We start from the raw sequence: 13,923 nt of genomic DNA on the forward strand, positions 1-13,923 counted from the left end.
AATGGGCTGTAAAGTATTATATTTCATTATGAAAATACTCTTTTTTTCTTAATAAATATTTCAAAAATTCATCACTAGAATAATATACAGAAATATGTTCCAAAATAGTAACTGCTAAACTATCAATTACCCCTTTATGTACTGAATTAAAATGTTCTGCTACAGGGCTAACCATTTTTTTTTTATTTTTTATATCCCTGACATGCTCTTTAATTCTTTCACTTAAACTTCTCTTACTTTCACCTATATAAAAATAATTGCATGAACATTTTATTGCATAAATAATGCCCTTTGTTGTACAAGAAAAAATGTCTTGTGTTTGATAATAAAATAAATAGATAAAAAATAGATAATAAATTAAAAAAAAAATTTTACAACAACCCCCAGGATGCCCTATTGTTTCAGTTATGGGGTATTTTACACATAATTTGGGATGTCTTTTACATAAAGTACTGCTCAAGGAAGTAATTAAGCTTCCTTCATATATAAAAGACTTGTTTGATTTTTTGGATAAGATAAAAAATTTTAGATGGTTAGAGGATATGTATTTCATAGTTGTTGATGTAACCAGTTTATATACTAATATTAAACATATATATGGATTAGAAGCAACACAATTTTTTCTAGGAGATAGTCCAAGAACACATTATATCATAGAGTTAGTTCATTTTTGTCTGAATAATAATATTTTTGAATTTGATGGAAATCTCTATAAAAAAAAACAGGGCACGGCCATGGGGGCATCTTTTGCCTCCATGTATGCCAATATGTTTATGGGTTATATGGAAGGTACCCATATATATAGAGAGATTCATTTTTTCAAAGATATGTTAAATATTATTTTAGATTTATAGATTATCTTATTTTTATATGTCATAAAGGTAAAGAAAAGGTTAACCAATTTTTGAGTTTTTTGAATAACAATAAGTTTGGAATTAGATATGATCAGGCTCAAGTTGGTGTTAAAGCCGTTTTTCTTGATACGACTTTGGAAGGGATTAATGGTGAGAAAATTAAAACTAGTATCTATAGAAAATTTAATCAACAAAATTTAATGTTACAGGGTACTAGTTGTCATCCACCTAGCACCTTGATTGCTATTCCACATGGAGAATTATTGAGAATTAAAAGATTATGTAATGATAAAAATGAATCTATAAAAGAAGTGATGAGAGCCATGAATATGTTTTGTAATAGGGGTTATGATAAATATAATATAGTGGAGAATTATTTGGAAATTTATGAAAATTATAATATTAATAGAGAGATTAAAAATAAAGGTAATGTTGTAGGTAATAATCAAATAATAGAGAATAATAGTATGGTTTTTGTTACTAGATATACATTTTTTTCAGAAAGGTTTAATAAATGATTAAAAGAGTATTGGAAAATAATTGCAAAACAGGTGTCTAGTTTATCAGGAATGGAATTTAGGATCTCCTATCAGAGGGGACATAATATTCAGGACTTTATAGTACATAGTAAATATAATAGACCAACAAAATTTCCAATGAATAATATGAAAAGTTTAGGTACTAGTGCTTGTGGTAAATGCTCTATATGTCAATATATAGTGCCTACATTCCATCAAATAAATGGTAAGAGATTTCAAACACAAGGCATTTTTTTCTTGTACAACAAAGGGCATTATTTATGCAATAAAATGTTCATGCAATTATTTTTATATAGGTAAAAGTAAGAGAAGTTTAAGTGAAAGCATTAAAGAGCATGTCAGGGATATAAAAAATAAAAAAATGGTTAGCCCTGTAGCAGAACATTTTAATTCAGTACATAAAGGGGTAATTGATAGTTTAGCAGTTACTGTTTTGGAACATATTTCTGTATATTATTCTAGTGATGAATTTTTGAAATATTTATTAAGAAAAAAAGAGTCTATTTTCATAATGAAATATAATACTTTACAGCCCATTGGGCTAAATAAGGAGTGCCATTGGCAACGTTTTATTTAACTTCTGTTATTTTGTTTTAAATGATGCTGATGCTGCTTTAAGATTTTGATTGATTGATTGATTGTGTTTGGAAGAGTTATAAATTGGAATGTTGTGTGCAGGCATTTTACTCTGTAAAGGCTGTTATGGCCGAGGCACTAGGAGAAGATATTTTTTCTGGATTATTTGACATTCATTGCTGTATTTTTTTATTGTGCTTCTCTATTATACTACATGCTGTGGAATTAAACAGATATTCGTTTGGAATAGAATCCATTGTTTTTTTGGATGCGGTAATACAGCTTTTTCTTCTTTGGTGGTTTTTCGTTAGAAAAAAATATGTCAGTCACTTCCCACAGATAGTTCCTAACAGAGACAATACTAGACTTGTATAATAATTAGATTACAAAAGTCCAATGATCGTTCTAACAGTATATAATTTCTAAACATCAATAGAAATAGCATTAAGGAATAACAATGTTCAAAAGTTATAGGTGCATTTAGAGAAAAACATTGAAATGGATTAAGTTGAATAGATAGTAAACATAATGGGAGATAACAGGATGTGTAGGGAATCATACAGTTATATTAGTGTTGGTGTGGTTAAAGAGGAATTTTAGGGAGATGTGAGGGTTGACTGGGAAAGTTGGAAGAGTTGATGTATTGAAAAGAAATAAAATGATGGATCTGTTCAGCCTGCTGAGGAGCAGGTGTATAAGCAGCTGTCATTTAGATGACTCTTTAGCAGTTTTTTTTAAATGAGTAGGGTTGCCAGCATACACACTCAGGCTGATTCCCTTAGCTTTAAACATGACCTGGCAGTTAAGGGAGTGGAAACCCTTCCTACACCCAGGACTTCAGAGTAGTGTGCTACAGGCTAGAAGTCCTGCGTAAGTCTGGTGCTGTCCTCAGGTATACAAGGAAATATATATATATATATATATATATATATATATATATACTCACTAGCATTCAGGAATTGATGAAGAATCCTGGATGCTGATGCCTGTGACATCCCCACCATGTCCCCTGTTGGTCTCTGGAAGGTTCCTGTATCTAAAATTGTAAGTGCTACACACACTTTAGTCTCCACAGGTATTGGTTCCTCTTGTGTTTTTGCTGTCAGTTGAGGATGACAGAGGTTGCAGAGTGCCTGTAGAATGTCTCTGTCCACCCTGTAGTGCTCTATAATTTCCAACCCATGCAGACTTTGAAAAATTAAATGGGGTCTAAAAACATTTGCCTTCTTGGTTGTGGTCTATTAGCACCAGTAGCAGCATAGACGTGGGCCTGCTGAACATATGTGCAAATAAGAGCAACAGCAATCCTAACTCTTTCCATGTAGAGTAGTTTCCATGGCTGTATTCCAATAGGTTATACCACAAAAAAATAATAAGTAATCAACAAAAAACAAAAAAAAAAAGAAAAACAGGCCATCCGAACCAATGCTTTATTTAAACCTAAGTAATCCAAAATAAAATCAATCAGTAAAATATGACTGAGCACTTTCATTGTGTATTCCTAACTTGTATTTACTTCTTTATCCTTAAAATCACATTAATTATTATGTTTATATCATTGGTAGTTTGTCACATTTGTTTCCAGTATTTTGTTAACTCTGATGAAGTCTTTGCTAAGTGTTTTGAAAGACGAAGATGCTCAGTCATATTTTAATGATTGATTTTATTTCGGATTATGTTGGATTAAATAAAGCATTGGTTCAGACAGCCTGTTTTTCTTTTGTTTTTTGTATTATAATAGGTTTTGGAATTTACAGGGAAAACCAGCACTGAGTCTGCATGGCTACTTTATAGTTTGTTGAATAGCTCCTCCATCTTGGATTGGTTCATTAGCGTACAATTCAGGTGCTGATGCTTGTAATTAGCATGCCGTATCTTTACTGTGTTTGTGCAGCTCTGCACAGCGTGTAGAGCTGCTTACTGAATACAGCACTGTGTGCTATCATGTGCGTGGCATGCCACAACATACACATGGTTTTAGCGGCCTGTGTAGGGATTATTGAATCTGCACCATTGTTTTTTGTCTCAGCCAAACTGTGTCAACTAAACGGATGTCAACCAAAGCACCATTCGACAAAAGTAGCAGAACGCACACGTGTGTGTGTGTGTGTGTGTGTGTGTGTGTGTGTGTGTGTATATATATATATATATATATATATATATATATATACACACACACACACATATATCATTGTATGAGTATATACTGAATTATTGCAAAACACAGAAATAAATTTAACATAAAATGAAATATTTTCTGTTTTTATTGAGTTAAAGTAACTAGTCTCAGGTAAAATATCTCACTGAAGAATTAGAATTGTGCAAAACTGACAGATAAAATAAGAACGCAAGTTAAAAATCAGGTACGATGAGTCATGAAAGTCATGGAAAGCATGAAAATCACTAGTAATTTTATTGATAAGTTCAGTATGTGTTGTGGTTAGCTTGGAATGGACAACATTTTGTTAAAATATGTAAAAATGCAGAAAGGTGAATTTGTAGCCAAAAAGAATGCATATAGTGGAAAAGAGTGTGTTATTAAAAATCTGGGCATATAAGCTTAAAATGAATAATCAAAGAGTACTGTTTAAGTCTGACTTAGGTACAGATGTAATGTGGTGTCTGCTCAAGTGTTTGATAAAATGAAGCTGAAAGAGAGTAATTGGAAGTCATCTATGTAAGCTGCTTACTTACTTATTCTTGCCATCATGTGGAGACATTTGTTGAGGAATTGTGTACCTGAGAATAAAGGAATATGAAATTTAAGACTCCATTTCAGGTAGTCAGAATATAAGTCACAACTATATTAGGTCATTTGATGTCTCCAAAGTTTGATATGTTGAAATTGAAAAGAATTCAAAACATGCATATAAAGCAGGATTATTTACTAATGATGAAAAGTTATTTAATGGTCTGGGCTGTCTGCCAGGGGTTCTTCATATTCAAATAGAACATGGGTCCGACTAAGAAACATATTGAATCTACTAACTAGATAAAGAGATACTTTGCAAAGACTGATAAAAAATACTTTAATAGAGCTATAAATTACACTTGTGAAGCATTTTTCTCTTGTTTCCAATCAGGTATTTTGGAAAATTAAATTTGCTAGAGAACATTCCAATCTATGTAAATTTACTTTTCTAAAGGAATATACAGATTCATCAGTAATAGGTTCACAGGTGTACATTAGACTTATGACCACGAAGGCCTTTTTAAACCTAGCCATGCTTCTCAAAAGTATCTGGCAAGTTATGGGGCTCTAAAGGTTATTTTACGGGGTATATTTTAATAGGTATATGAAAACTAGGGTATGGGACTTTAACAATTTGCAGGCTGACCATATTCATTAGAGACATAGGTAGCGGACTAGAGATGAATTTCCAGTTTCCTGTCCACTGGTTCAGGTTATGTTTAAATAGGGTTAAGGATGAACTCTGCTTCACATGGATTAGTAGCCTGTTCCTGAGAAAGGAGTATTTTCTAAAGCACCTACCTGTCCCTCCAGCATTTCCTATTTATGTCATAAGCAAGGTTTAAGTCCTTGGAATAGGTAGTTTGATGCCGTTTGCTTTTTGAATATACAAAAGGTCCATAACAGCAGGATCTAAGGATGCATTGTATGCTACACATTGATCACCCCTCAGTAATCTGTAGGAGACAGATTATAGGCTTTAGGCTTTGATGCATAGAACATATTGTTTACTACAAGTATTCATTTTGTGAGAAAGCTCTGTGGACATTCCAGTTGGTGCATGGATCTGGCCAGGTACATAATGAAAGGGCACTGCACTCAATTATGCTTCTGATAAGGTCTGAATACAGCAAAAAGATTACTTCCTTGGACCTAGATGCCATATGCTTGCTTATAAGTTGGGCAACATGGAATGATTTCTTTACTGCGTTAGACACATGTTGGTCAAAAACCAGGTTATTATCTACATACATCCCCATATTCTCAAATAACTAAAATATTGCTGCTGGGCTAACTTGCAGAATGACAATTTCTTGTCATCTGACTTCTAGTCCCCAGGCCCAAAAGAACCATTGATGGCGGCTGGTAGCGTTTAGCAAATATCTGTAAAAATACATAGATAAGGGCTTTTTCTCAGATCTTTGGCAAATGCTGGAAGTCATAAAACAGTAAATCACTTCCAAGACAATATAGAAAGCCTCTCAGCATAGACTCTGTGTCTCCTGCTTAACCTATAAAATAATTTAATTTCGGCTATTTTTCTAAAATTTACTAGATGGAGGTTAATCTCCTGTATCCCAGTTTCCACTGTTAAAATACCTACATCTAAACAGTTACAATAGTGCATGTACATTTCTGTTCTTTTCCAGTAGGGTACACTGTGGATACAGTTCAAGCACTTTGTAAAAACCTTTTCAACACACAGTTCTGTACCAGCAGTTTGATATACACATGACATGCAGTTCGAATACATTTGTAACACAAGCATCTTATATAGATCATATTAATATCCACAAATGACATATAATTATTTACAAAATTCCAGGTATCTCTGTGCCTGCACATTTAGTGTCATACTCAATGATGGGTCCAATAAGGGCTGAATTCAGAGATGATTGCTGATCACTTAAACCAGTGTATTAATAATGAATGCAGAAGAAAGTTTTTGACAGAATGTATTTTGTAGATGACCCTAATAAATGGATAGTGTAATTAAAGTAACATCATTTTTTGGCATATCTACAGGAGATTAATGTTAATTCTTTGAGATCAAATGTCTGAACTACTACTTGATGAAGAACAGAATGTCAGTTACTCTTTTACATGGTAAATCACGGTATATGCAATTCCTATGTGAGTGCGCGCGCGCGTGTGTGTGTGTGTGTGTGTGTGTGTGTGTGTGTGTGTGTGTGTGTGTGCAGTGATTCCTTTGTTTTGAGTGATATCTTCCTTATTTGAGTTTGAGTTTGACCATGGAGCTGATATATTTATGCCTAAGGATGGGGGATGCAGGGGGATTGTCCCCTCTGCAAAAAATGCTTGCAGTCACAAATTTTGCCTTTTTGGTATTTTAGGCAGTTGTGTTCAGTATTTGTGTTTCTGGTGTTTTGATAGTTGAGTTTTCATAAGGCATCCTTTCTTTGGTATCTGTTAGCCTTCTCTTAGTGTTTTCTTTTCATAAAGTAGAAGGCTTACTGCACAATGTGGCATTGTGCAGGTCAGTGTTCTCAAATGCAAGCAGCATCTAATCATACTCTGTGCTAACATTGCCCTTAAGCTTGCAACTTATTTCAGAGTAATATGCATTCCTGAGTGTGTCATTCTTTGGATAAGACCTTAAACCAAGTCCCCATCTGCCTGAGTTTCTGGTAGCTCAGGTGAATGTAAATGATTCCACGGCACCTGACAAAAAGAGTAGTGGAAGTTCTCCAATGCCCTGACCAAAGTTCTCATAGTAGGATAAATACCACCTCTGGTGTCCCCTGAAAAGAGGCTTTTATCCTAGTGGGACTAACCAGAACAACAAAAAGATAGACAGGTACAAAAAGAGCAGAATGGTGAATAAGGGTAATAGTTTATTTAAGCAAACAGGAAAGTGATCTCACAAAAGCATTCGGGATACATAAATGCAAGCATAAATGCAACAAGTTTCTGTGTAACAAAGCAGTTATCCAACTTTCTCAAAGTTCATGGTGGGAAGCTATAAAAACATATACATTCGTTTGCCATGACAAACAAAGTTTTTTTTTAACTGAGCATAAAGCAATTTTTAACATAATTCAGCACTGATCTCCATACCAAACCCAGTATCCAGACAAATGCAGATCAACAAAAAACATATTTTCAAGTCTACAACTCTTACAAGTCAGGAAATAAAATTCATGAAAAAAAATAAAATAACAACAAATGCAATCACTTGCTTTATGTCAAAATTAAGCACAATTATTACAGTCTCAAGCCCTCGTCTACATTAAAAATTCCTTTCCCAGTGGTTACTGCTCTGCCAGTAGATGTTAGGTTTACCAGCATCAATAGACAAGAAAAAGAAAACAGTCTTTTATTTTCTAGTTCTTCAAATGAAAAAAAGATTACTTCCTTAGTCCTAGCAAGTCTACAACCTGCAGGTCAATTATCATCTTAATCTTACCCTTCCTGGAGGGGAAGTAGAGCTCTCAGCTACTTACCTTCAGAATCAGTGTCAAATCCAGAATCTCCCTGGAGTGAAAACATCACTCTCAGTTACTTTACCATCAGAATCGGAGTCAAATCCAGAAATAATTGGGGCAGCATTTAAAATATTACTATTAGTCTGAGACACTGAGAATTAAAAAATGTAAATTAACATACATTTTCTGAAGTAAAAGGAGTCTGTAACTCTAATTATTGTCATTATTTATGAAATGTAACAGTAGTCCACATGATATTGTTTCAAAATTGTCAATTTTAGGAGGGTTTGGGAGGTACAGACCTAAACTTTGAACCAAAATCGCAGATAGTTGAGATGCCCGAATAGCAGAGCTTCTTCAGTTGCAAGGACCTGCCTGTGAACTAGAAAGAGAGTGCAGTTGACAATTTAGCTCTAAAATATGCATGCTACTGTTGCAGCATATCTGCATTCTATTTGCAGTGTGTGCTATTTGTGGTGGAAGGCTATGGGTTGTTTGCTCACTTTTAAGTTAATTTTTTTACCTTACACTAAGCAACCCAATCCCTTCTCCAGCCAGGCTTCTTGACTCTGGCATCTTATTTCAGTAGGTGGTAGGCAGTCCCAGGCTCTTGGTCCCATGCTGGTAATTGGTAAAAACAAAACAACAAAAAAGTATGCATTGCTAAACTTTAATTTTCAGTTTGCTAAATTGTAATAATATTGAAAAAAGTAACGAGCAACAACTATAATAATGGTGCCACTACTAAAAATAAGACCTTTATTTTAAAATGTCTTGGCTGTCATTGTGGGTGCCAGATACACTAACCTGCTTGCACTGCCTTGCCCACTATAGCCAACCATCCAATCAGAAATCTTCCTAGTACTGTGGCGCCATGCCAGAAAATCACCCCTTAAGGAAAACAGAAGGATGAGGTAAAGACATGTTTATATGAAGCCATAAGGGATGGAGTGGACAGGATTGCTGCTAGGAATAATAAACCAGAAAAAGTTAAGATTTTTGTGATTTTGTATCATCTTCAAGCTGGTACCTGGGCCAGCTGACCCTTTCACCCCACCCTTCCTATACTTCCTGGTATAGGAAGTTGAAGGGAGTTTTTAATGTTAAGGAGTGACTGGGGACTTTAGGTTTAGTTGGAGGGGAATTTTAGGTATAGGGAGCAATCAGGGACTTTATGGTTGGTGGGAGTGGAATTTTAGGGTAAGAGAGTGAGGACTTGGGTTGGGTACTAGGTGGGAGTTTTAGGGTTAGAGTTAGGGTTCTGGGAGGGCTATACTTTTTTATAGGGTCAGGTGTTGGGAGGACTACATAGAAGCAAGAGATCAGGCTACAGAGTGTTTGAGCACTTGCTTTTTCAAGCAAATGCCAACTAGCAAGTATATCATGGGCTACTAGCACATGTAGGAAACCCATCTTTTTGCAGTAATATTGTCCCTGCATCACAAAAAGTGGTTATTATTATTATTTTCTAATTCAGTACAATGGCCTAAAGGAGCTTGCTGTATTGCGGTACTTTGTTTTGCAGTCACTGTTTTTACCTTCATGCTATAACATTAAAGGGGCACAGAGAGCTCTAAGATGAAAAAAAAAGTCGTAATTTCTTGCAACATCCTGCAGTGAGAGTAATTTGGTTTACTACTTTCTGTTCATATCTGGTTGGAGTTTCAGTTTGCCTTGTACACTGATATTCTTTGAGTTTTTTTGGAGCACTCACAAAAAACAGCCAAGGCGCTAGTTCAGAGTTTGTGCTCTTTGTCCTATAATAAAATTGTTTCTGTGTGCCAAGTGGTAATTTATAATGTTTGGAGTGTGGTGGAGTTTTTATTTGGCACAATATACAAAATTTGTGTTTGTGAGTCATATTAGGAAATGCTCTAGCTGAAGAACTCACATTTGCCTTTGTTATCTCAAATATTATACTTGCTCAGCCTGCCAAGGACTCTCTTTAAATTAATGTACATTTCACTATAATACCATCAAGGTTTATTACTGTGTATTGGGAATTCCCTGAAATAAACAAATCAATTGCCTTTTGTCAAATAGATAAAACAGTTATTACTCAAGAAACAAAACAGTTATTCAGGAATACGATTTTATGCATTTTAATAGTTAAGAACTAGTTGGAAGAGTCTTCCACTTTCAACCACAGGTAAGCTTGTACTGAAGTGCTCTCCATAAAGTATCCTCCTTCTTCCATTATGGATGTTAAAATGTCCTCAGTTCTTGGCAATGTATGCTACACTATATAGAACACTGGCTTAAAGCTAGGATTGCAATGTCCTTTGGTAGTAGCATCTTCGGTCTTTCTTCTTTTAAACACAGGAGCTACAGGCATGGTCCATTCACTCATTATCACTGTGGAGTATTACTCAAGCCTGTTCCAGTCTCAGTAGCAAAAAAAAATCTACCTGGAGCCATTGTGCATTTATATGGACTTTATGGAGTTTGGGACCAATAATTTCATTTAACTTTGTCCTGCATTTATTCTCTCCAGTGTTCCGGTTTCACCGCTGTCACCATTTTACGATGGTACATATAATACTTTAATGGAATATCATTTCAGTTATATTTTCCTTGTCCACTTTATGTCACACACCTGTTTTCAGCACAAAAAAGTCTAAGATGTTCATTACCAATTTTTGGTTCTTGGCACATTCATTTTACCCTGGAGGAAATGGCTTCATCTGTGTACATATTTAACAATACCAATGACCTTTGTAGTGGCATCTAGGAAACCACTTTTGTAATATGTGGAGGGCACTGATAATGTTCTAAATTCAAGAGACCTTTTGAATCAAGGTTTATATGTAAGAACTCCACAGACACACAACATTTTCTGTGTACTAAAAAAAACAAAAATCTAAAACAAATTGCAAAAACAACCTTGATGCACTAATATACAATACATAATCATACTGAACACTTCTATTCATATTCTTCCAGTGCTTCTTGAAAATTTTATTATACTGAAGATGATTAACTCTTTCTAATATCATGTATTTTTTTTTGTTTTAAATGTTTTTGTTCTGTATACTTTAATATGCAATATAGAATGTCTTTGAACTTGGAGCTTTTCTCCTCGGGCCTCCACTGAAAATGGACATGTATCCAGTTGGACTAGCCCGGTTAACAAATGTAAAATAAATAAATAAATAAATAATAAAAAATTCTTTGTAGTGCATAGAGCTTAGTTATTTCAATACACTTGTTCGTATTTCGTCTTTTCCCGGTTAGGGGTCGCCACAGTGGAACTCCGGTCCGCTAATGATTGGCAGTAGATTTTTACGGTGATGAGGTGCCAGCCCGATGCCCAGCCTTCAACGAATACACTACTAGATACAAAGGAAAAGGAAAAAAAAAAAAAACAGAATCAAACTGTAGGTGCATAGACATCTGTAACTGACTTAATAATGCATTAAAGACAGAGGCCAGAAAAGAAGTGTAGCTTTGATCACTTAACAGGTTTAAAAGCTGTAATGCACTTTGATCTGTCACACACGAAAGAAGAAATGTGTTGTTGCTTTTCACCCCTGCTCTGAGGTGGCTGTTGTTTATGGTCTAGTACAAGACTAGACCATAACAGCTCTGAAAGATACCTAACAAAACTTAACAAGTCTGCATTTTCTTATGTTGGTATTATAAAGCTTGTTGTTGCTAGGTTCATAGACATGAACCTTGCTGTTATAACTGAATGAGCCTTGCATTGTAACACAGACTGCAGTCATCATAAAACAACATGAGAAGCCTACCAACAGTTTAAAAAAGCTGTAACTCACCTCACGCTGCCACATAAATGTCAGCCAGAAATAAACTGCAGCCTTTGTTTTTGCTTTCCCTTAATATGCTGAATATCCCTAATTTTTGTACATATTTTTGCTCAACCCTTTTTAAAATATGTCATTGCCTGATAAATCATTCAATGGTTTATTCTTTGTACAAAATTATTTGTGTGTATATCTATCTATATGTATATATTTATTCATATCTGTATATATGTGTGTGTGGGTGTGTGTATTTGTAAATATGTACTTGTGAACAAAAAAACTGCCTTTCTGCTCTCTGAGCTTTGGTCGTGGCTGGAAAGAGTTAAATGACTAGCTTATTTAACTGGTTATCAAATTGCAATAAATAAATACATACATAATGTTCACTAAACAATGATGGAAATTAAAATTCGAGACTTCTTTTTCTTTAGAAAATGCACTTTAACACACATAGACTGTTAGTCTATCATTTTTGTCAGAATGTAAGATAAAATTTAACAAATCTGTCAAAAAAAATTGTCATAAAAAAGAATGACTTCTAGGCAACTCTTGCTTACTAGATCACCTAGTGATATTGCTAGTGAGCTAACGTCACTGGGGCTGTATCTCATAATTCTAGTCCTACTCATTTAACATAAGTATTTGCATTGACACAATCCCTTATACATCTCCTCACATTAGTATGAGTTGGGAATGCCACTGTATGTAGTGGTAACATCGTGCAGATGGAAGTTTCACGTTATGCAGATCTACCCTTTCCTGTCCCACATAAGATTTTGCAGACATGGGTTGTTGCAGTTGCAAATGCTATGGCTTCTCCTAAAGTGGCTGAGTAGGCGTATGTTCCTGGGACAATGTTCATGAACAGAGCTGCTTATTTTCATCTTTATTCTTCTTTCTGTAATACTTCCTTGTTTCACGTACCTACACCTCAATGATTCTAGCTTGCCTTTCTCTGGCTGAAATAATTTGCCCTTATAAGGTTACTTAAATCTTTGTTTTAAGGCAAACTGCATCAATGCAACTTTATTCAATTTCAAGCAGTACTTTTGCCAGGAGCTTGCCATCTCTAACTTCCCATTTTTTCATGTACTGCCAGGACTTATGTTGTACTGCATTCTACTCTGAACATAACTGCATTACTTTCTACCTGCCTTGAAGTGGCTTGTTTTCATCCTGCTCAGCCTTCACATATGTAAGGACTCATTCAGAGTTTAAACTGAATTACTTCACATATTGTCACAAAAATGTGGTGTGGGAAAGATTATTATTTGCATTGCCGCTTGTGAACTCTGTCAGGATCTGCCTTTCTCACAGTTGCTGCATGTCAAATGCCATTTAGAAGACTGTTCTCCAAAAACTTGCAATCATTAGGATACATGTATTTTCAGATCACAAGAAAATCTTTATCTACAATGCATAAGTTATGAGCTTGGAAAGATTTTAAGTTTTGGGTTATGTTTGCAAAGTAGAACAAATAGTTTTTTTTAGGCATGTAAATAATACAAAAACTGCAAATGCCAAAGCATAATGCTATGAACACGATCCGAGTACCTTACTAGATTATTTTCACACACACACATGCACACGCACGCACGCACACACACACGCACACACATCTCTCTCTCTCTCTCTCTCTCTATATATATATATATATATATATACATATACACATATATATATATATATATATATATATATATATATATATATATATATATATGGGTGTTAATGAGGTGGTCGAATGTTGAGAACATTGCAGTGAAAAAAAGTCGACCCAGCTGATTAAAAATCAGCTGATTAAACATTGATGGCCTTTTTTGGTGTGAGATCAAGAATAATGGGGATCAGGGAGTGTGCCTTTCTCCCACTGTACACCTATGTTGGACTTGGTATAGATGTAATTAATCAGGGGAGTGGGGGTGCAGGGGGGGTCTATATCAAAACATCGAAGTTTTAAAACTTCAAATGTTCTAATATCGACACGTTTTAAATAGAATGCTAAAAATAGCGAAGCTGCAGAACACCGAATTCTTTCCTAGGCAAAGAATT

Source organism: Protopterus annectens, chromosome 3.part0, assembly GCF_019279795.1.
Source record: "Protopterus annectens isolate FY-2018-M chromosome 3.part0, PAN1.0, whole genome shotgun sequence".
Lineage (NCBI taxonomy): Eukaryota > Metazoa > Chordata > Ceratodontiformes > Protopteridae > Protopterus > Protopterus annectens.